This window comes from Falco peregrinus, chromosome 5, assembly GCF_023634155.1.
Source record: "Falco peregrinus isolate bFalPer1 chromosome 5, bFalPer1.pri, whole genome shotgun sequence".
Lineage (NCBI taxonomy): Eukaryota > Metazoa > Chordata > Aves > Falconiformes > Falconidae > Falco > Falco peregrinus.
The window spans coordinates 111,493,749-111,517,477 of NC_073725.1; the positions used below are offsets into that span (position 1 = coordinate 111,493,749).

The 23,729-nt window shown below is 44.0% G+C and overlaps 1 protein-coding gene across 10 annotated transcripts in view; it reads left to right on the top strand.

Moving 5' to 3' along the window:
• IQSEC1 (IQ motif and Sec7 domain ArfGEF 1) overlaps nucleotides 1-23,729 on the top strand; it is a 349,414-nt gene that overhangs the window by 232,463 nt on the left and 93,222 nt on the right. The window contains exon 1 of one of the 10 annotated variants that reach the window (XM_055805594.1): nucleotides 14,155-14,257. The exons of the other annotated variants lie outside the window; for them this stretch is intronic. The gene's annotated coding sequence lies outside the window, so the exon portion shown is untranslated. Of the gene's footprint in view, nucleotides 1-14,154; nucleotides 14,258-23,729 lie in introns of those variants that run through there. 10 annotated transcript variants of the gene reach the window in all.

Here is a 23,729-nt window from a genome sequence, read left to right on the forward strand (position 1 = left end):
ATCGGTAAAAAATGTTTGACCACTGACTCCCAATGTGTGTGTGTGTGTGTGTGTGTATATATATATATTTGTAAATTATATACGTATACTACTGAAGTTCTAAGATCATCTTCCTGCACCACCATTGGTCAGGTTCCGAACCCCCAGGGTGTGCACACCCACCCCACTTTGGAGAGCGCTGGTCTAAGCAACTAGAGTCAACAGCCCTGCTCAGCAGGTGTAGTTCTGACAGTTCTCAAAATGTAGCTGTGAATTAGGATTACTGCAGAGCAGGTGAGTTTAAGTGGAGTCATAAAGATATCACATAAAGAGAAATTTTAATATTGTGGTAAAAAAATAATTGTAGTATCCATGGATGACACATGTACAGGGTGAAAGAGGACAGCTGTAGGGTAGCTTGGTCAGCAGAGCACAAACAGACGACGTGCATATTTAATACATCCGAATGTAAAGCTGGGTGTCTGTAAACTGGGGTTGAAGCCCATGCTTAGAAGAACGGGGACTCCTCTGTCCTGAAAAAATGGTTCTGTGAAGGTCTGGGGAGTCGTGCTGAGCCATCAGCAAACTGGTAAGAGGCAAGCCAAGCTTCGGCAGGGACAAGGAGAGCTGGTCTGCTCTGAATGTTTTCAGCATTTAGGAAGGCTGAAATGATTGTGGTAGCTTCTAACTTTGGAAGCTGCCAGGTCTGGGCTATGTTTTCAGATAGAAGGACAAATTGCTGACGAGATTCCTGTTTTCTGTTCTGTGTAGACAGTTTCATTAATAACTCACTGCACATATGGTGAAATTTTTTAGAGGCAATTACAGATATGACATATTGTACACATGGTTTTAGAGCGGGGTGTCATCAGTTGCTACTTGAAGCAAATGACTTTGTGACCTGGAGGTACTCTTAGAACTGAAATTTTAAACTGCACAGTAAGTTCTGGTTGAAGATTTGAGGACAATTTTTCCTTTTTCTAATAATTTCCTCTAGTGACAAATGGAAATATTCCTTATTACTCCTTAAGACCAGGTTTTACTAGCTGCCAAGCTAAAATAAATCTGTCTAATTAGAATAAATAAAGCATTTCTAGATGTAATAAAGCTGTGCAAATGCCTTAGGAATTCTAACTTGACTCTTGGTGAAGAGCCTGATGGTGTACCAGGGCCGTGAGCCCATGTGCAGTGGGAGTTTTTGGATTCAAACAGGACTGCGTTGCTTAGGCCCACCTGAGCATAGACCTGCACATCACACTTGTGCTTTGGAAGGATGGTGTGCTGCACAGACCCTGCAAGGATTTGATCTCTTTGCGTTCTAGATAATTTGTGTAAATTACTGTTACGCTCCATCAAGTGCCAGATTTGACAGTCGCCTTATATGCACACGCAGAAAGGACTTGGTGCAAGCAGGCAACATCTGCAAGGTCCCTCTGTTCCTCTTTGTTAATTTTTAAAACCTGCTTTTTTAAAGTGTGCCCCTTAGGTGCCTGAGATGCAAACTGCCAGTTGCACTATGGATCTCTGTTTCTGGTGACTCACTGTCTCCGCTGAGATTTTGGTGGTATCTTGGTGTGATTTGTGCAGTTTGTACCTGCTTTGCAGAAGGCAAAACTAATTCCATGTTCTGATAACGTAGGAAGGGTCTGTGGGCAGAGCGCTGGTTTGGAGCCTCCCTTCATTGCCATGCTCCACAAAGGGCTTTCTCCCTCCTTCTCTGACCTTTCAGGTGCAGTAGGTCTCCATTACCAAAACGGGAGGTAATATCTTTCTTATACCTTATAATTAATTCTGAACACCCTATACCAAATTGTTTTTCTTCAACACCAAGCTTAAGCGTTGCTAACTTTCATTGTTTACATCAGTATGTCCTTATAAAAAGAAAAAAAACCAACCCATCTCGGAAGTCCTGAGAACTTTGATATCTCCATAAAGGTGCGAACACTGAAGTGCTAAGCACTGTTATCAGTGGACATGGAGCCAGACATTAAAAACATGCACCCATGTGTGATGTGTCCTCTGTCGTAAATTCACTTTTCTCCTAACATCACAAAGAAGTCAGAGCTTACTGCCTTTCTCAATATATATGACAGAATAGGTTTCTTATTGTGAAAACACTGGCGACTTGCTGGTTTTGCCACTTCATACACCAGTGGAAAAGCTTTTTGAAGAGCGTGAAGGGAAGTTTAATGCTATTTGTTTGCTAAAGGTAGGGAAAGGCTGCAAACTCATCACAGAAGCATTTTCAATAGTATTTTTTCTGTGTGGCCGTATCACTTTTCTCTATATGTCTTGCAGTGATGCTGTCATTCTGTTCTCTACTGACGCGCTTGATACCTGCTGTAAGAACATGAAGGTACAGGTTGTGTAGCGTTAATTGGGAATGGAGCTATTTCCATAGGCCACATAAAGATCACCATTTGGAAACAAAAATAGAAAAGCTGCCTGAATGTTCATTTCAGCCCTGGGTTTTTAGAATAGCTTTGACTTCTGTCCTTTGAAGGCTACGTGAGGCTCAAGGATGGCTGTTTGAAGTGATCCCTGGTGGATTTTGAATATGTGTCTATGGCAAAGTGCAGCAAGCTGACATGATGACGTGACACCAGGCCAATCTCACCTTTATCTTGTTAACATAAATACCCTTCTAAAAACGCATGTATTTTTAGGAACTGTGAATTAGCATCGTTCTTCCTGTACTTCTGTCCTTCAACTGACTCTTTGGCATGTCAGTAGGAGGGGTGTTTAAAGCTGACCTGATTCCAGAACAAAGAATAAATTCCTGTTTGCAGTGTATCTCAAGCATTTGTCATGATCCAGCTCCTTTACACTTGATTCAGCGAAGCTCTGAGCATGTGCAAACTGAATTTATGTATAGCATCGAGTTTCTTAAAAGCAATTTTAGGAAAAAAAGACTGATAAAACAATAAAACATTTTTCCTAACAGATCAATCTAAAGGATTGATCTTTTTAATCAGTATAACAACTGGGAAGAGCTATATATATGCTGGCTTGATGGATTATAAATCACACTCATCAGAAGGGAAATGGAAAAGATGTTCTTTCCGTCCCATTTGTCATACTGGTATTTATTTCCAAAGAGTGTTTACTCCTTTGGAAAGAGTGCAACAGCTTGAAAGTCATCAGTGTCTACTTCTCTTTTCAAGCTGCATTAAGTATTTTTTTTGAAACAGCTCCATCTCTGTCCTCTGCCGAAGGCCGTGCTGGGTATTTCCTGGGGCACAGGGACGCCCTGTGAAGTCCCTTACGTAGGCAAAGCGTGATGCTATGGCAGAGCGTTCGTGGGGCAGGGGGTGTGTGTGTGGCGCTGGAGCTGGGACCTGTGTACGTGGGCGCAGGCTGAACGCGTGAAGAGCTGGCAGGATTGATAGACCCCAAGTCTGGTGTCCAGCCCTTCCAGCCATGGGTAGGAGGAGGCTGAACGAATAATGCTTGTTGAGGCCAAACCTATTCCTGATGCTTTTAAGAAGTAAACTATAACAAAAGATATTGCTGGGTTGGTTAGTAAACATCAAAACCAGCAGCAATTATAGGGAGATAGAACTGAAATGAGAGTTTCTGGGCTATCAGCGCTAATCCCTTCTACTTCAGGCAAGCATGTTGTATGTTTTCTTCTTATAATCCAGTCATTTTCCACAGTTTTGCTGCTCACAGAGCTAGAAATCTTTTTATTTCTATCTTAATTCAGTTTCAACTTGTGCACATTTCTTCTTGGGCCGATACAAATTTTTCATTTCTAGCCCATACGTTCACCCCACCAGTATGCATTGAAAAAGCAATTCTTACCCCTTTTCGGGGCTTGGTGAGCCCATCTTTTGCAATCCACAGTCGCCAGAGCAGCTTTCTGTCATCTAAAGGGGCCACCTTTGCACCCAGGGCAAAGTTTGATTTACTTTTTCTTAAATTTGGAATACCAGTGCAGTTATTCTAGCTGAGGTCTCACCTTTGTTTTAAAAGCATATCGCTGAGGATCCTGCCTTTTGGCAGTCTGACGTGAATATCTTTAGGATTTTTGATGCTTAACACGCAGGCTTTTCCTTATATCCCTGCAACTTGGATTGACAGTTATACTGAAAAAAGAAACAAACCTTTCCCCACAGGATGTGATTTTTACAACTACTAGTTTGCTGCTTCCAGTAAAGGTACCGAATAATACACCTTAAAATCCCCATAGTAATATTACCCTGCTGTATCTGTTTCTCTCCAATTTTTAGTGCTGTGGGAAATCTGCCAGGGAAGTGCAATAAACACATAATAAAAACTGCGGGAACTATATAGATGTACGTGTACATATGCACTTATTTAGAAATGCAAACTTTCTGTTTCTTCACTTTAAATACATTTAAAGAAGTGAAGGCTTGAAGAACTTTGGCAATAAATTTGATCTTTTGCTCCAGAACATCTCCTTTTATCTAAGGAGATGGCGCGTAGCGTTAGCACAGAAGATAGATGACATCTGTGTTGCTGCAGCCTGCTCTTGGAAGAGTTTCTACAGTGTGCTCGACCGCTGTGAGGTTCTCTCATGGAGAGGAACGCTCAAGAGAGGTGCCAACACTCGCGTTAGCCAGCAAGGGGAAGGGAAACTGTGGTCAGAAAACAGAGCCTGCTGCTCAACTTTTCTGTAAAGTAGACAGAATCTTTCTACCACTGTTTTTTGGTGACTTCCAATACCAAAAAGGCAAAGGTCAGTTCTGTGTGAATGACAAACCAGGCATACCTGTGAAATGAGCCATTTCTACCCAGTTGGATCGAGTACATAGAGATAACGAGTGCCTGGCGCGGACCGTGAGGCTGTCTTTCTCCGAGGGAGCTAAAGGAAACAGCAGGCTGGCTTACTGGGTGTGCTGGGAAATAACGGGAATGGCAGCAAATGCCATTTTGGATAGTCTAATAAGAACATGAAGCACCTTTTCAATTTGTAGAGCCCGTGCTTAACTTTCATGTATATAAAAGTAATTTCATTATACTTGGAAATGCATTCAGGTGCAACTTGTGGCTGCTGTAGTTTCTCTTAAGAATTCATAGAGCTGTGATGCATTTGTAGATGCGTAACATGCTATTTTGCTTTCTTACACTTCAGATAGATTAAAACAGAAAGGCTAACAGACAAATGATCTGTAGCCTAGATGCCAAGTCACTGCTTAATTTGTCTAACAACCCAACCATATAGTCTGTTTTTCAATTTACAATTACTACTCTCTACAAGGTACAATGAGCTGATTTCAGAAGGAAATGGATCTTTTTATATGTCACTGTCATGTCTACATGTGTAAACATAGATACTTTTGTCAGACCCATGTGATTTCATTTGCTGTCTGATCTCTAATTTCATAGATCAAGTCCTTTAATGTATTATCATATGTTGTATATAATGTAGTTATTGAAAAATCGATCAGGTTGTTGTCTTAACATTTTGGGAAGGAGGGGAAGAGGAGGCTACAGTTAAAAACCCATCAGCCAGAAAACAGAAAGGGTTCTGCTGAAGTAAGGAGCACTTTGCCTGGTTCATCCGTCCTTCAGGCAATTTTGGTATTGAGGGAAATACTCTTCTGTGTGTGCATGTGACTTTTTTAAATTATAATGCACTGAAAGTCTTAGGTTTCTAAAAATAACTTATATATCATAACTTGTACATGTTATTAGGCATGTGAAGGTCTGTTCCTGAAAGGAGGGGGACTACAGCTCAGTGAGCAGTCTGTGTGCAATTTTGGGAGGTAGGAAGTAGAATTGTAAATACTTCTCAAATATTGATACTTTTTTTATGGTTTTCTTTAGCTCTTATTTCCCTAGCTTTCCCTTTTTGTAAAGACGGCAAGAGACCATCATTTCTTTGCTTAGCAGGAGGAGAAAAGGGGTTATTTAAAGTGAATAAAAATTAATTATTATACCAAGGATTGAAAGTCAAGAGACATGAGTTCTATTTCTAGCTTTGCGGCTGGCTCGTAATTGCTCTTTGGCAGGCGATGTCATGGTGTGACGCACACTTAAACGGGCTCTGCCTCCTGGAGTGAGCGGTCCCTGCTCCTGCGCTGCCCCTCACCAGCTGTAGCGCTCCTGGGAGCGGCAGGGCCATGAACCAGAAGGGGAACCCATCTGGCTGCCAACAACCCCCACCCCCCAAAAAACAACCCCACAACCGACCGACCAACCAACCAACAAAAAAAAACCCACCAAAAAAATCCCAAAAGCAAACCAAAGAGCAAAAAGGTAGTGATGGAGGAAAAGGAGGGTATTTCTTCAGCCAGAGCAGCCGCCTGATCCACCTCATGGTGCAGGGTTCAAACACGCCAGCACAAGACATGTCAAAATGTTAACCTTACTGCATCTCATGTGCCTTACCTGGGAAAACAGGAAAAAAAATATTTGAAACTTTTTTTCTTCAAAATATTCATTGGTTAGGTAACGTGGCTTCCTTGAGCTGCACAAGACTTTGATCAAATCAAACAATCCAAATAATTGTCCAGCAAAGCAAAAACTGTCTACAAAGGTTTGACCTTGAGTAGGTATAAGGACTGCTTTCATCATTCACTTGGTGGGATAAAAATAATGTTACTTTAAAACTACCCTGTAGTAGACAAAAATATCCTGCTTTTAGTATGCACAGAGTAAAAAACCACCCAAGATAAAGGTGTTACCACACAACGTTTAATTCAGCCTCAGTGGCTAGACTATTATCTTTGAAATCATAGTGAAGTATAACTGATTTTGTTGCAGTCTATTGAACTTTGGCAGCCTTCAGAGTCGATCAAGCCCAAAATACGCGAGTGCTCCGGTTATTTACAGAGGTAATGCCGTTTGTAAGAAAATATAAACATCCCTATTGAACTTTACTTCTTTTTATTGTAGGGCAATATTTTCCTTGCATGTTTCTTTTTTGTGCTATTCTTCATCTAAGCCTCCTTTTTCTAAACAAATCGGTTTTAAAAAAGAAAGACTGAAAATCTCAACAACAAAAAGAGCAAATCTGAATGACTGAGATTGAAAAACTTTTTTCAAGTCAGAGTGATATTCCCTGTGTGAAAGAGATGAGCTGCTTTTTGCAAATTGGGCCTTGGATAATGAATTTTATTATGAGCCTCATTCTTTTTAATATGCTTGTCTCATTTAGTCACAGTTGATTTTTACAGTTTTATATCAGTCATGACTGTATATTCATGGGATTGCAGTTTCTACAGATGATTTTCTGTAACTTGGATTTTGGACCAGTTCTGAGGAGGTATAAATGGACAGTCTGTGCTGGAAAACCTTAACGAGCCTTGAAAATTACATCTGGGTTTTGCTCTTTTGTTGCCATAGGTGTAGAAGAAGGAAAAAATAAATAACTGGAAACTGGGGGAAAAGATCAAATTCACCTTGTTTTCTTGAGTGAATAATCATATTGAAGTGGTGTGGGTTTGTAAGCAAGACACAAGGGGGTTACCTAACGGCTTGTGTGAGAGACTCCGTGTAATGCAGCTGAAGTAGAGCCCTTCTTTCACTTAGTAAATATAACAATAATCAGTCTGTCCCAAATGTTGTTAGCAAGGTGTTTAGCTTGAGTGAAAGGAGAAATCAAAGGAAGTCAGTTCAGTACAGCAGCAGGAACTTGAATTCTTGGGGAGCACTTCAGGGGCGGTACCTATAAGAAGGGTTGATGAGACTCTTCCCAAAGCCCTGGGGAGAAGGGACAAGAAGCCGGGAGGGAACGAAACGTGGCAGGGGAGCACCCTGTGAGAGGGCAGGAGTAGCAAGAATGGAAAAGGCACCAGTGAAAAATGCCCTGGGGTTTTAGGTGTAGATGAGCTCTGTAGCACAGTAAGGTGAAAGGTGGGGAGCTCAGAGCTGCAGAAGCTAAACATCGGGTCAGGGACCGTAAAACACATGATGCTTCCAGAGGTGGGAAGAGAGAATTCATGGAACTACCCTTCTTCAGGCAGGTACTGGAACACAGGTAAGTGAGGAAGGAAAACAATTTACTGAGGATGATCAGCCTCGATAAGGAAGGACTAAGTAGAAATCAACCAAATAACAGAGGTTGAATCCTTGTAAAAGACTTGAATGTTTAGAATCACGGTCTGCTTGCATTGCGTCAGATGCAAGTACCTAACTGTTAGATCCCAATTTAAATTATACTGCATGGAAAATGTTGTCAGGTATGTTTAATGCATTTCTTGAAATACCGTTGTGTCTACCTCTAAATCTGCTTTAACTTTCAAATTATATATTTTTCCTACAATTACGACCGTTTTTCTGTTAGTCTGAGGCAGGTTGGTTTTACTGATGATTACTCTGCTCATAGCATGTAATGACTGCAGTCAGGCTTGCCTTCATTGTCTCTTATCCTCCCCTAAATGTATACCCTGCCAGCAATCAAGCTTCCAGTTGGGAAATAAGGAGAATGTGGTTGGGACTGCATCACTAAAGGAATGAACGTATATCAAATAAACTACAGTGAGATGACAAACAGCGTCTCTCCGAAGCCAGCAGTGATAATGTTACAAGTGCCTGTGACAGCCTCTGGCTGAAAGAAGCCAGTGGCTTTACCCATGAACGGACAAATCGATCCCTTTCCCTGGAAAGGGAATATCGTTCCAGACACCGGGGGTGAGAGTCATTCTCATACATGAGAAGCGTGCGGCATCGCCTTACCGTACACTGCAGGTAACAGGGGTCTTCCAAAACGTCGTCATTAACACGCATGAGAGTACAAACTCCTGCTGGCATCAGGATTCTTCTGCTGTCAGACTGTTCTGGCTGTTCAGCATTCGGACACATACTGCTTGTTTGTGTTTCATTTTTAGCAAAGGAAAGGGGTGTGCAGCAGCTCTTAATTTTTAACCAGATTTCTTGCCTCTGACTTTTTTTCCTGCCTCAGTTTCCTCACCTTTGATATACAGGCAATGGTAAAAGCCGTTGCCTCCTTCAGCCAGCTGTTGTAACGGTCAGCAGCTCCGTCTGCGAAGTGTGAAATGGTTTGTACGGTTTCAGGTGTAATAGCACCACCAGAGCCCTGGCCAGCAGAACAGGTTTTACTGAAGTACAACCTCAGACCCTCGGGAGGGGAAAGCAGGGTACCAGGGTCTCTTTGGCAGCACGGCAGCCTTCGCAGCTCCCGTGGAGCTGCCTGCTGTGCCCCCACAGCACAGGGCTGAAGTCTGGTCTTTAGTAGTTTACCATTTCTTCTGCAATTAAAATGGCCAGTATGAAGGAAAAAAAATTATATATATATAGATATATATAAAGACAGTATACATTTGTTTATTTCTTGAAGACATTAGTTTACATGTAGCACAGCACTGATAGAGTTTTGGTTCATCTCCCACCGGTTCTCCTCTTTGCAGACTAGCCGGGAAGGCGTCACTGTGCAGGATTCACTGCTGCGTACACAGAAAGCAGCAATGAAATCCTCTTACGTGATGTTCTCGTATATCTCCAGTGCTAGAGCTGAATCGTTCCCAATAATAAAGCTAAAACTGCTCTGTCTTCTAATTTCAAACCTTCTATGTAGTAATTTCTTGCCACTTGACCGGGCATTATGCTAAAAGTAATTGAAATCACACTGTATGTGACAGCATATACAGGCTACCTTCTGCTCTGTTTTGGCAGTCAGTAATACAGAACAGAAAAAAATTTGGTTTGAATTTATCTCAAAAACTAAGTCATGTGAGATTATGATGACATTATGGTGAAAAAAATGATAATCAGAACAAATTACTTTTTGAATTAGTTTCCCTCCTGTAACTATTAGAGGCTATAATTGTTGCACCCAGCAGGTAAAATTTGCATAGAGTTTATCTGCTTGTATTAATATGCTTATGTAATACACAGGAAAGATTTTGGGAATTGGTGAAGGTGCCAAGATCGGTTGCAGTTGTACCTATGAGACAGAGCAACTTTCTTGGTAGGTGCTAGAACCGGGAAACCTTGCGCTTTACCTCCAATCGATGAAATCCATCCTGTTCCTAGTAACTTTTAGCCCAACCAGTGCAGTGCTAAATTGGATGGACTAAGCTGCCGTATTTTGGCTCGGGAAGGCAGTCAGCTGTACTGGAGGACCAAGGCGATGTTTGGCTATGACCCAATGTTCAAGACTAAGTTTTCCCAAGGAAACAAGGATGCTTAATGGGTGTTAGAATTTGTTGGTCTCCTTTTGCCTCTGTGTAGGTTGCAGCGATGCTCACTGATAGCACAGCAGGGCCGTTGGCTCGCATGATCGCACGACTGCTTGTAGACAAGGCAGTGCTTTTACAAGATGTGTTCTCATTGGGGAAGAACTTGGAATTTTTTCCTTAGCACATGTTAGAATATAAAATAACACACGCTGTGTGTTTTGGATATGCATGCGCATGCCTGGGGCAGTGTCAAGAGGGCTTGTATATGGATTCTGTTCAGTGCCTAAACAGAATTAAAATTGTCCGTCTGGCACCTTGCAGAATCCTGGAGGTGGCAGGCACGCAAAATGTGAACTAGACAGATGAATTGTACAAGTCCAAGTGGAGAAAGAAAGCATAATTGAGTTCAAGATTAATGCCCTTCTAGCTGCAAATGGCAATCTGCATCCATTCAGGGCAAAACTTCCTGGCACATCGTCTTGTCCAAGGGGCTGGTTTAGGACAAAGATTATTCTGATAGCTGCAAATGAGTATTTCCCTGACTTTATGGGGGTAAATCAAAGTAAGATCAGAATTATGTGATCTTGAGCTTTTTCTTTTTGGACTTTCAGCGAGGCTTACCTGGGAAGGTGCTAGACTTTTAGCTCGTGACAGAGGGGCACACGGTACTGGGTAAAAGCAAACCGGCCACTTCAGTGTCATTCACGCAACTTCTATCAGTGTTGCTGTGAGCGCTCCATCTCCTGGGAGCACTGAGCCCTTTTGGCATCCTCATGCTCCCTCCTCTTTTCTCATGCACGATCCCAGGTGGCCGAGCTCCACAGGACCATGCTTCCCAGCTCTGAAGGTCAGAATCCTCGTTAGTGACATCACAACCGATTTGCTTAAAACCAGGCTGAGGTCACTGAACTGTTAGGAGGTTTCAAGTAGAAAACGTGAGGAAAAGCAAATCAGCTCTTTGGAAACGATGACCTCCTCCATCTCCCAGAGCCACTTGAGCAATGCGGTAAAAATAACACAAAGAAACTGAGCTGTTCCTGGCGTGTAAAACTGACCGGACTTGCAGCTCGTGGGGTCTCACGGAGTGGGAGGGTGGATGCCTTCCTCATCAGCCTCCAGCCAGCTAATTAGACAGCTCGAAGATTTCTTCCCAGCTGCAGCTGCTCTTGAAGCATGCAAGCTTGTTAATCCTTTTTTTTTTGTTTTATTGTTGTGAGAGCAATATAAACTTTTTCTTACCAATATGTATTTCAATAATATTTTGCACTTATTCAGCATCTTTTGCATTGAAAATCTCAGAAGTGCTTGACAGAAGGGAGTGAAAATTATCTTCAATTTTTCCACAGGGAAAGCTGAAGCAAGCTTTTAAGGACTTCTGGTGTGGATTTTGGAGAGGCAGCACATTCAGATATTGAATTTAGGCTTTTTTAAAAATTTTTTTTCCCTTTCTGTTTCTTTTTTTACTGGAAAAATAGAACTTTTAAAACTTTTTTCCTGTACTGGAAAGCCATTCCAGAGGCAGTAATGCAGGGCCTGGATGCAGGAGGTTGCTGATCCTGGTGTGATCCTCCATGCACTGGGAAGCTCTGCATAAGATTTTGGTGTGTGTCCGTTTTGACCTTGAACCCTGGAAGAGAGAGCTGTCTGGTATTTGATGACAAATGACGTGACAAAGATGATGAAGGAATCACATGCAGGGGAACTGTCACAGATCACTTCTACATAGAAATGTGCTGGGAAGTGTCTCTCTGGACGTGCCACCTTCTGACAGAAAGGTTTGACGTAGGGAGGGCAGTGAAGAGGTTCTGGTTCTGCTGGAGGCCTTGGCTTCATGCCGAAGGAACACGGGAATGGTGAAGGGAGCGAGATGGGAGCCCAGCACACAGGCGTGCTCGTCTACCCTGTCAGTTCCTCTGTATTTCCCGTCCTGGTTGAATTACCTTTCCGATGCTTTTCTGTGGCCGTGTTTATGTGTTGGAGTAACACTGGCCGCTCAGAGCCGCCGCTGGGCCGTGAGCTCCCTCGGCTGCCTGAGGAGTCTGCCCAGGAACGTGCGTCGGCACTCGGGCCCCTTGACCACGCTGTCTCTGTCTCACAAAATGCAGCCGCTTCACACGTCCCTGCCGGGGTGTGTGTGTGTCCCCAAAAGGTGGGAACGCTGCAGGGAGCGTGTGGGCAGCAAACCATGACGGTCCCGTCGGCAAGGGGGCACCAAGGGGAGCGTGAGCACGCAAAGCAGGGCAGAACGGGAGCAGCCTACGCACGGCATGCGTGGCTTGGTACGGGGAGCTCAAGACCAACAGCCTGACAGGTGACAGGCAGGAGTTTTCGCATAGCAGGGGATTTGCTGTATGGTACCGTTTGTCAAAAGGGCAAAACCTTCTCTGCCCCAAATTGCACTTCATTTCTGCCGTGCTTCCCCGTTCTTGAAAGAGTTTCCACTCCTCCTCTGTTGGCTCTTTGCAAGTGACTGTTGGTAATACCGGCCCCGAAAACTGGTAGAGCTGAGTGAACCAAAGCAATTCTGTCATCAGAGGGCTATGCTAAGGGAAGCAGTACAACTCTTTCTCTGATTTGGGAGAAGGATTGTAAAACCCTTGGGTTCCAAGTTCAGCCCAGCTGAACTCACAGCATTTCAGTCTCAAACGGGGCCGGGGCGCCCCGTTATCTCTTGGGCTAAATAGTCGGTAGTGTTGTGGAGTTGTGTATCGTAACACGTGCTATACAGATATCCAACAGAAAAAGCTATATGTTGTATTTAATATATTATTTTTATTTATTATGCTACTAATATGAAGCGCCTAACCTACCACTACATTTGTATGCAAAACTCTAGAAATAAGGTTGAGAAATTTTTGTTCCAAAATTTACCTTTTCAAGGGGTATCAAATCCTTTGGCAAAACACTGGAAAAGATCCGGCATCTGGTTGAACAGATCCTGGTTTACTTTTTTTTCATGATGCGTCTGTGATTTGCTGCTGTTGGAACCATGGCAACTCGTAAGCATTTGCTGGGGCTGGCTTGGCAGTATCCGTCTGTACTGATGCTATTCTGAAGAGCACATGAACTTGAGGAAAAGCTTAGCTCAAGTTTCACCAGTCAGATGGAAAGAGCGTGAACAGTGTTGCTTTTTCACGTAAACTATAACCTTAAAACCTAAAGTACTTTGGGTTGCCCTATACAACGAAATATCAGCGACGTAGTCCGACCTTTGGGTTTTATTTCAATATGGGTTGAAAATGCCCCAGTAACCACGAACACAGACTGTGCATTTCAGAGGTACAACTGCAGAAATGCTGATGTGCAAGAATTCTTTCCTTTGAAGGCTGGAGGAGCCTGACCAAGAAATACCTCAATGAGAGGTGCTGAGCACCCGTCCGCGTTGGTGCAGTCAGGAGGAGCTGCACTTCAGCCCTCCCAGCAACACGCAAAAGCCTGACAGAGGCAATGGGCTGGGTTCAGGAAGGCTTGGAGAGGCTGGTTTATGTTCTGTCTGGTTTGGTGATGCTTAAGAGGATAGTCTGGGGGGTACTGGCGGAATCACAAATAAAATTGGGATGAGAAAATACTTTCTGCTTAGGCATAAAAGTCACACTACAGCATTTTGATGCTTATGCATCGCTGGTATTGTTCCAAAATTTGAGTTGTAAGTCGGTAGTATACCCCATTTGGGGCTGAGCAGCATAGGAGTTGAGTATTACCTAAGAATTAGTATCAAATTTAGAAAGTGATTTCGTTCCGGGAAAGCACACGTAGCATCATCATTTTTATACAGCCTAGCATCTGCTGCTTAAGCTGCCTGCTACATCTTGTGAGGTTGAAAAGGGCACTGACCTTGCCGTGAGATTGCTTGCTAGCCAGGATTGCCAGAGAGCTGTGGTATGGCTCAGGGTGCGTGCGGGTGGGAAAGCTGCTGAGCAGAAGCTCCAAGGTCCGGCCCATCACAGCGCCGTTAGGTAAATGTGCTGATCAGTACAGTCTGTCCGTCAGCTCCCAGCCCTGCGCTCCCCGGCTCCGGAGCACGGCACTGACCCAGCTTCATCCTCCTGCAGGACCAGCCGGCTCTTTTTATGTTATTGCTGCACGTCCACCGCAAAGGGAAACTGTGACAGCTCCACCTGGATGTTTGATTTTATTTATTCATGGCCCGTGGAACAATGAAGTCAGAGGTAGGTGAATGATGCAGTGCAGGAAGTTGCTGCAGCAGTAGCTTCGCTACGGAGATGATGATTTAATGTATCGGGCTAGCGGCGGAGGAAAATATTAATAAATTCCATTTATGCATGTATTGGGCAGGGACTGAGGCAAAACAAGGCTTTCTGGGCACAGCAGATGATATTTTCTAATTATATAGCTTTCTGTTATGCCTGAAGTAGTCATGTACGAAGGTTTTGCTTTCATTAAAATGAAAGAAACCCAGCCTTTTCAAGGCAAAGCTCTCCATTTAACTTGCTGGAATTAACGGAATGTCGTGTGTCGTTCTTATAAATGCATATCAAGTTCTCAGCAGAAAAATAAGCTTGTTAATGGTTGTAGCTGATGTACAGTGTTATGTAGATTGCTAGCATTGATTCCAGGCTGTAGGTTCAGGTTTCTTATTTGCATTTAGTCAATCGAGTCTGTGCCCACCCCGAATCCCTTCTGGTGAATTTCTGTGGCTCAATGTATTTCTTCTTTGTGTATCTGCTTTTAAATAAATCATCAGAAATATAAACAACCCTACAGCAGAGGGAGCGGAATGTTTCAGGAAGCGGAATCCTTTGGTTCAGTCGCACGCAATCGATGCCGTTGTTAGAGGAGGGGGGTTTGTGCAAGCCATGAGTACGTTTTGGGTTTTGCAAAAAACAGTCTCACATCTGCCTCGCAGGTAGGAAGGTGGGGGTTCGTAGGACGGACAGGTAGGTGGGTTCCTAGAAGAGATCCCAAAGCCGAGCTGCGGGGCTGGCCGTGCAGGTGGGTGCTGGTTATGCAATGGCTGGCCACGGCGCCAGAGAGGCGGCTGAGAGTTTGGGCTTGGTCTGCTTCTTCGTTTCTTTTTTTATCTCTTAGTATGTGCCATACATTTCTTGTGTATTTCTGAATGCTAAATAATTCTTAATATTATTTTTAACACAAATTTCTTAATTTCTGTCAGCGTCATTGGGCTTAAACGGTGTTAGATTAATGGTAGTAGATTAATATCTTTTTATGTTAATGGGGGATTAATCGTTGCTATGTCTTCCAAGCACCCGATACTTTAAACTGCTGTGGGTCCTGTGAAGCCGCTGCGTGGTTAGGACAAGCCAGGCGGGGATCTGAGCTGCCACCAGCGCCCGGGGCAGGACGTTGCGAGGTTCCCACGTAAAACCCAAAGCTCTGCTGTGTGCTGCCCGTCTACACGCAGGCGCTTTGCGTCTTTGCGCGGTAGTTTGAGTTGGAGGTGGTGGTCTAGGGGACCGCCCAATGTCTACAAAAAATACCTTGAAGTCCTAAGCCTAGTTCAAGTTAAAATTCACAGCCAGATTGCTGGTTTGTGGGAATCCTTATAAACAGAAGGAAAAATACCTGGACTTATCATTAATATAAATGTCAGAGATGTTCCTCTGCTATGGAATAGCCAGGGGTGGTATGAAAACAGTAAATCTGGACCTAAGTGTTGTGTGCTGTGAAGGTCCACGGGCCAACAGATTGGGGGGGGGGGGGGGGGGGGGGCGAATCTGTCTGAACAACTAAACACAGAATTCCTTTCAGCAGACCGAGAGGAGTGGGTAGTGTAGCGTCAGTGGATTAAAGGGTGTTTGGGGGTGAGCGCCTGTGTCACTTTGGGAAGGTCACAGGCAAGAAATTCAGCTTGGCGTGCCCTGAGTCCAAACACTGCCATTCCTCCCGGCGCTTCGCCGTGTGTGGTGTGGAGCTGGGGGGAGTGCGGGGCATTTCCCCCTCACCGGGCCGGTCCATCCTCCGGGAGGCGGCGGCCCAGGGATGTGCTGGGCTCCTGGATAACATCCCGTCCGTCTCAGAGCAAGTCAGCGTGCGACGTCGTGCACCAAAGGAGCAACTCTGTTGCCCGCTTTTTTTAAGTGCTTGAGGAAAAGTACTAATAAATATTACATAAAATGATTTTTTTCTTTCCCTGAATTATCCTTTAATTTTAAACATGGTACCATTTAAAAGCAATACTCTAGATTTTTTCCTAACTCTTTTTTTCTGAAATAACTTACAGCATTTTTTTTTCCTCAATTAAATGAGAATAAAAGGTACTGTTTTGCAGTTTCAGGAAAAACATAGGTCTTGAATTTATAAATGCATCACTTGATTAGATTTGAAGCATTTCTTGCTTGCAGCTATATACATGATTATATGTTTGAAGGTCTGGAGGCTTTCACAGGCATGTTTTTGGTTTTACTGTGACAGGGATGGGTAAGGGTTGTGCATGTTGCATGTACAAGTTGTGTATTCAGTACACAAATTGAGGGGGGGACCTTGGGGGACTTAAGTCCTTCTTGAAGAAATCGTTATTTTTATAGAGGGTAGAGAGACAAGGCATGTCTCATTACTAGTCGAGTCATGCTCTTTATGCCAAAGCAACTCTAGTAAAAAGTGAATGGCCCCCATGCTGAACAGCAGTAAAGCAATAAAACCCTTAATTTACATATACACAGTTGCCAGTTTGAAACAGTGTTCATGAAGGGCAAACAGTGCATCAGCAACTGCACGGAGTTGGAGCATTTTTTCATTACTCTGTCAACAAATTTAGATATTATTTTTTTTCAAGTGTAAATAATATTAGTTTTGCTTTAATGTGCAGGCAGGGCCTTGCTAGTTTGCTGCAGTACTGGGTGGTGTATGAGGCTGTTCAGCAATGCTTGTGTTCTGCGCTCTCAAGCTGCTGGGGAACAAAGGAGGCTCATGCTGGGGGCAATGCTGTGAATGAGGCTGTTGCAATGAAGCAATGCAAAGGGTATTTTCTAGCATATACCACTGGTTCGCTGGGGGGTATTGTATGGACAGCTGTAATTATTTTTTTTTTAAGACTCTTACCTGTAAATGGCAATGCTGTCATAGTAAGAATTGCATCCTAAGCGAAGACGAGCAGGAGTTTCAGTGTATGTGGAGGGAGCTGGGAGTTTAAATAGGTAAATTGTGTAACTGGTAATGGTGATCTCCCAATGCTCTGACACTACCGCCTTCCCAGTGCTTGGTCTTCAGAGTACTGAAGAACTTTCAAAGGAAATTCATGTTTTCCAGGAGAAAATTTTTATTAAGGAAAAAATAAACAAACAATGGCAGGCAAGTTGGATCTTGTTTTGAGACTTCTCCCAGGCAGGAGCTGCTGCATTTGTCTGAGGGGACTCCTTCAGAAACAGAAACTTTAGCTTTGTCAAAGTGTAGAAGGTTGTCAGGCCACTGTTCTGTGCCTATTGGAAAATTAAATTACCTCCTGAAGCACGAGAAGAGAGATGAAAGGGGAAAAAAAACCCAAATCCACTTTTTAAAAACAACACTTGCTTTTCAGCAAGACGAAACTATATGTCTGTGCCTTTTGCAAGAGATGGCATAGCAGGCTACTGCCTCAAACATTTACCAAAGTGAAAAATCCTGCTGAAATTCAGTTTAATCCAGGTTGCTCATTCTTCTGGGGCTGTGAAAAAAAAATAAAAATCACAGGCCTTACACAAGTGACCTGGAGTTTAATGAATGTGTTAGCCACTTCCTTAGAAAGCTTAGTCTTCTAACACAAACAGTGTGAGCATGTCCCAAGGTGATGCTGTCCAGGGGTTTCTCAAAGCTAGCGTGTGGTGCGTCAGTGCTAGCCTGGGTGCTGAGAGTCCTTACTCAGTGCCGTGGTGTTCAGAGGTACGTGAGCAGGCTGGAGGGGGAGGAGAGCCGAGTCTGCTGCCATTTGCTACATTTTTTTGTGTTGTGATTGCTGGTAGATGCTCATCTTGAGTTGAGATAGAACTCCTTCATCTTTAATGTCACGCATGAGGTATCTGACAGAAGCTGAATTTCATGGACTGTGGGTAAGATCCTTAATGAAGCTAGGTGTACGGGGGTTGGTGCTTTTTGGTTTGTTCCACAAAAATACATGAAATCGAAAATAAGTAACTTTTCATCTTCAAATAATTTTTATAAATGTTTACCGATTTATATGCACAGCACAGGCATTCACAGTACAAATGCAAATCTCTTCACTTTTCCAGATGGAAAGACTGAGGGAGAGGAGGGGAGAGAACAGTTTGTTCAGCTGCAGAGGGAAGTTGATATTAGAGGCAGAGTTAGATTCTAGAAATCTTTGTTGCTGGTGCTGTGCTGTCACAGCTGCCTAAGAGCATTAGACAGTATCTATTTCATATGCTTGAACAATGACACAGAGAAATAAACTTTTCAAAAGTGTGATTTGTGTGTGTACATGCTGGGTACGTGACATCTGCAGAACGCAGTGTTTGGCAAACACTTTTAGGTCTTTGAAGTGAAACCAGATCTTTGAGTTACGCGCAGTGTCTTGCAGGCAGTGCTGAATTGACAGTATTCTTTACAATGGGTATAATCACGTTACACATTACAGCATAACTTACTGCAGCCCACTTTTTACTTCTGCATGTTATTAAAATGCAGGGGAGGGGAATAGCTGGACTGCCTTGAACTTTCAGTAATGAGCACAGCAATCAAAATAGCGGAAACAACTAATATTTGCAGACAAACCAAGAAAAGGAAACTCACGCAAATGTTATTTCCCAGTCTTCACAATTTTCCAAGGGCAGTGCTGAAGTCTGCCTTCAGGGGAAGCATCAGCTGAGCAGCACAGTTCTCATGCAGTTGTGTTGGAAGGCAAGGGGGAGAACCCCCAACTTTTGGGAGGCAAGGGGCTGATCACCCTGACCTGCTCAGGCTTAAGGCAGGTAGATTAATACCAATACTGTGCACTCCAGTGGTATTTTCCTAAGATTTGAGCCAAGAGTAGAACCCATTGAGACAGCCTTCGGGGCAGCCGTGGGCAGCGGAGAACGCAGGGATCAAGGGGTGTAGCTTGAGAAAATGGCCTGTTGCGCTGCCGCGCGTTTACAGTGTTACCTGGAGCGTGCAGTACAGGGTGTTGGTTCAGCTGTGTGCCCCTGCCATGGGGCTGCATCCAGAGAATATTCTTGGATTCGGTTCCAAAAGGGGGGTGGTGAAATATATTGCGTCTTAGACACTCCTCTCTTTTTCCTTGTTTGATAACTGCTGCCAAAGTGGGCTGGCCTCAGATGTGTGTGTTTCCAGTGAAAGGCCATAGGAAAATATTTCCTGGTAATAAGACCTGACTGGTTGGATGCCATCTGTAGGATATGTTAGTATAACCGGGATGTTTTCTGTCTCTTGATTAACATGATGAATAGACTAATGGAAAATTAAAAAACCATTGCATTATCAGTAACGGAGCTGGTGAGATGGGAAATGGGGAGAGCAACACCCTGGTTTAAGTGCCTGAGCATAAGGCACTTGTGTCCTGTAGAACAGCTGACCTGTGCCGCTGTGCTCTTCGGTTGGTGGCCCACATGAATTTCAAAAGTGTTGCTCAGCTATGGGAATGATGGTGACATTAGCCTGCCAATGGGAGTATGGAAGGCTGGGTGGAAAGGAAATAAGCCAAAGAAAATAATTGCATGGTTAAATTTTGCTCAGCTGTCCTTTCCTCCTTCCTTCCCTTCCTGTCTGTGTGTTCCTTTGGCTGTTGTCACGGGACTCCTCGGTGGTGCCATTTCTTTTGTCACTTCATCCCACGCCAGCACTCGCCCGGAACTTTGTAGCTTACCGGTACCGCTGGCTCAGCTGCTCTGTTCGTCGCCCTGCACTGCACCATGCTTCAGAAATCCTTCTCCTCTGCACCCAGCAGAACACGCCGGCGCAGCAGGGTGGGCACGCTCCCCCCACCTGCACAATCATGGCCCGATCCTGGATCCTGGCTGGCATACTTGGCAGAGGGACCCAGAAACAATACCTGGTGGGGGAATGGCTTCCCTTCCAAGCGAGGAGGAGGCCAGGTTTGTGCAGTGAGGAGAGGGGCCCTAGATCCCAGCTCTCCAGGATCCCTGCGGCGCCGCACAGCGCACCAGGGTGGCTCCTCACCCTGCTAACCGCTCCGCGTTCCACTGTCGGCCCAGCAGCGTTCGTTAGCACAAAACTGACATTCCAGACGTTTCTGAAGAAGATAGCAGGACGGAGAAGGAACAGAAATGCAGAGGACTTTGCTTCCCCAGTGCTTGCTGGTGCATTCAGGGCTGGAGCTGATGGCAGGGGGCCAATCCTGGCAGCTGTGCTCAGGTGCTGGCTGGGAGCGGACCCCGACCGGGTGCCTGCACCCTGCTGCCTCAGGCCTGCACAGGAGCTAGAGCTTGGATTTTGTTCCTGTCCTCATTTCTGCAGGGGAGCGAGCAGAAGCCCAGCTCTAGCTTTCCAGTTCGGTCTCCTCGCCCGCTCCTTTTTGGAAAGGTAAGGAAACCCGTGGGGGAGATCTGTGCGCAACTCCTGCCTTGGTCCAGAGCTCAGACATCAGTGGAAGTGAATGAAGTAGCTGTCAGCTGTAAGAGAATACGAAGTATTAGTATGCAAAAGGAGCAAATCCCAAGCAATTCACATTGCTACTGAGGTTTCCGCATCCTAGTACAAGCTCTTTGCTACAGCAGTGTCAGATCTAGGAAGTCTGAAATAAAGCAAGATGCCTGGTGTGCATGTTTGCATATCAATACCAGAAGTGTTTTCGAGCTTGTGTCTGACGAAAAACATAAGTGGTGCTTGAGGTCAGGAGCAATATCAGAGTTTGAAACATTTGTGCATGCAGTTAGTCCTTGTGTTTGTTTTGCAAGCTTTCTTCTCTTGCAAACTCCAGTCATTTGTCTGAATGCTAGATCTTCCGTGCAGGCTTCTGGGTACTCTGGCGTCATCCTTATGCATATTCTTCTGCTCAGAATATCTGATTTGAATATCTTTGCCCACCGTAAAAAATTTTGCCACCTAGCAAAACATCCAGGCTGCTTCTGCCTAGATAAACAGTCTCCTGGAAGCCAGACAGGATTTCTTGAAGAAATCCAGTTTGTGAACCAAACCAGCAAATGAGTGGAATTTTTTGTTTATGTAGCCTTTGATTTTAATTGGATTACAAACAACCAAGTGCATCTCTTTATCCAGTCTCCCTAGAGCACTTGTGTCTGTGTTCTCAAGACTTGTCATCATTAACTGTTTCAGAAGCTTGGGCAAAGAGTATAAACTGGGGGGTACAGTGGAAATATAACAGTGGAGATATGTAGGAAGTTGACTTTTATTTGTTTGCCTGTTTCTGTTTGAGAACTATTTTGTCTATGAAAGAGAAAGCAGCATGCACAACAGAGATTAACACAATATATACGTTTCTGAAGGATAACCTTTAGTGAATATCGCAAGATCCATCAGGTCTCAAGTTTGGTATTAGAGTAGGACAAACTATGATGAAAAGAGCTTCGTTCATGGAATGAAATCTGGACAACTGCGTACTTTGACTTATCGTTATGGTGCTGCTCTGTCTCCCTTATCTGTTGCTCAGACTTCCACAGATAAAACTGTAAATAATGTTTGCTGCCGGGATTGACTGACCCGTGGAAGATGGGTGCTCTGATCGAGAGAGGGCTAAATCACCCTTTCAGCAGGCTGACGTGTCGAAGGTGTGGTCACTCGGTGCTGCACATGCCGTGGTAAGAACGTGGTCACAGGGAAAGAAAACCAAATGCTGGTGAAAAGGAGCAGTATCTGCTGGTAACCAAATCTGAGCTGACCGAATTGCATCTTGGACGGAGGCTGTGTTCTTTTGTTTGCTTGTCATCACGATAGAATTGTGCCATTGAATAGATTTTATTTTCAGTTGGTTTTGTGTCGGGAAGTAAAAAAGCGTGGGCATTTAAACAATCTAGGAAAAGTGAGCCACCCTCTGAGGGTATGTTTACCCAGTCTTTTCAAATGTTCGTTTCCTCTGACACTTTTATTTATCATGGCACATAAATACCAAGTTGAGCTGTTTCCCCTTCCCTGAGCTCAGTGTTTTTAAAGGAAGCTGATGTTCAGTCTTGTTGAAGAATTTCAGGCGGCTTGATAGGAGGACCACGGGTAAGAACAACGATGCCATCTTGCAAGAATGTCCTCCCAGATTTTCTGGTTCTCATAGCAAACTAAAAAAATCAACTCAGGAAGACCATGTGATACCAATGCTGCAAGTCTTATGCAATTCTGGATAATGTGGTTACAGAAATAGTTTAAAGGTTAGCCTACGTGCTGTAAATATATGATCTTATTATATGAATTTTCTTATCCTAAACCCATCTAGAATGGATGAAACAGCATTCCTAAGCACTTCACAAGGCCTGTCATTGCAGGGGAGGTTTCTTAGCGGCCTTTAAAGCATTTGAATTACTGTATAATGCTATTCTGTCATCTCTTAGCAGGGCTCACGCTCTAAACACTTTTATACACAATAGAAATTAAAATGGAATTGGGTAAATTCTGTCTCTCAAATTCATGGACTGTCTAGTGATTGTTCGGCTGCTTTGTATGAAATATAGGTTCCTGTCTAGTAGAGCTTAGTGACTTGGAGCAAAAAATTGTAAAATGTAAAATAGTAGGTCAGATGTGGTAGATCCGATATTAACTCTTTCTGTACACTTTTTGAAGTATCTGCATCTGGCATTATAGGCAGGTTTGGGTTTATTCTTTTTCCATGCTTTAGGATATTGAAAAAGTAAGCTTTTTTTTTTTTTTACTGTAGATACGTAGTTTATGGGGTGAAAAAGTATTTGGCATGCAACAAAATTTTTCAAAGTTTATGAATATAGTAGATAGCGATCATTTTGGGGTCATCTGCACATGTGCCATTTTTATGATCTCGGAAGGTCCTTCATCGTTCTTGGTTCTCCAGCAGCACATTAGCTTTCCAGGGAACTCTGTGGTCTGCTCTCTCCATTGTTACAGCTGAGTAAAATTTGTTGTAATTGTACCAGCAAAGGCAAGCAAAAACTATCACGTGCAGTTACCCTTTTTTAGGGGGCAGCGATGAGGTTACTGAAGGACATCAGAGAAAAAAAATATTCTAATGTGTGGCTCTTATGTAGGACCAGTTTTCTGTGTAGTTGCCCACGTGACACGGAGACCCCAGTGAGATGGTCTGAAGCTTCTGTCTATCAATTCCTGGGCTTGAAAGGTTTCTCCTTCCCAGGGGTGAGCTGTTACTTCATAGCACTTCGTGACTTCTCTGACATGAGAGTTTTTGATAGACTTCAGTGTGCCCAATTCTTCCCTGAAAGATGTTGCCTGTCTTCTTTTTCTGGTGTCAAGCAACCACAGATTGCAATGCAGGGAGAAGCAAAAAGTTGGGAAGAGTGTGAGGCAGTTCATGGTGAGCACTGGTTCGAGGGTCATCTCTCCCGCCGTGCCGGGGCAGTTGCAGAGCAGTCGCTGAGTGTGTCCTCCCATGTCTCCGCGTAAGCGTCGCTGGTTTGTGGGTGCACCCAGAGGTAGCCGCAGCAGCATGTGGGTGGGTAAAAGTTTCTGCTGACCTCTCTGCTTTTAGAAAAATAGCTGAGTGTACCTTAGCTTCTCACACGATATGTATGGAATTTGGGGTGCGGGAGATGAAAAATGAGGCTGCTGCGTGACCTC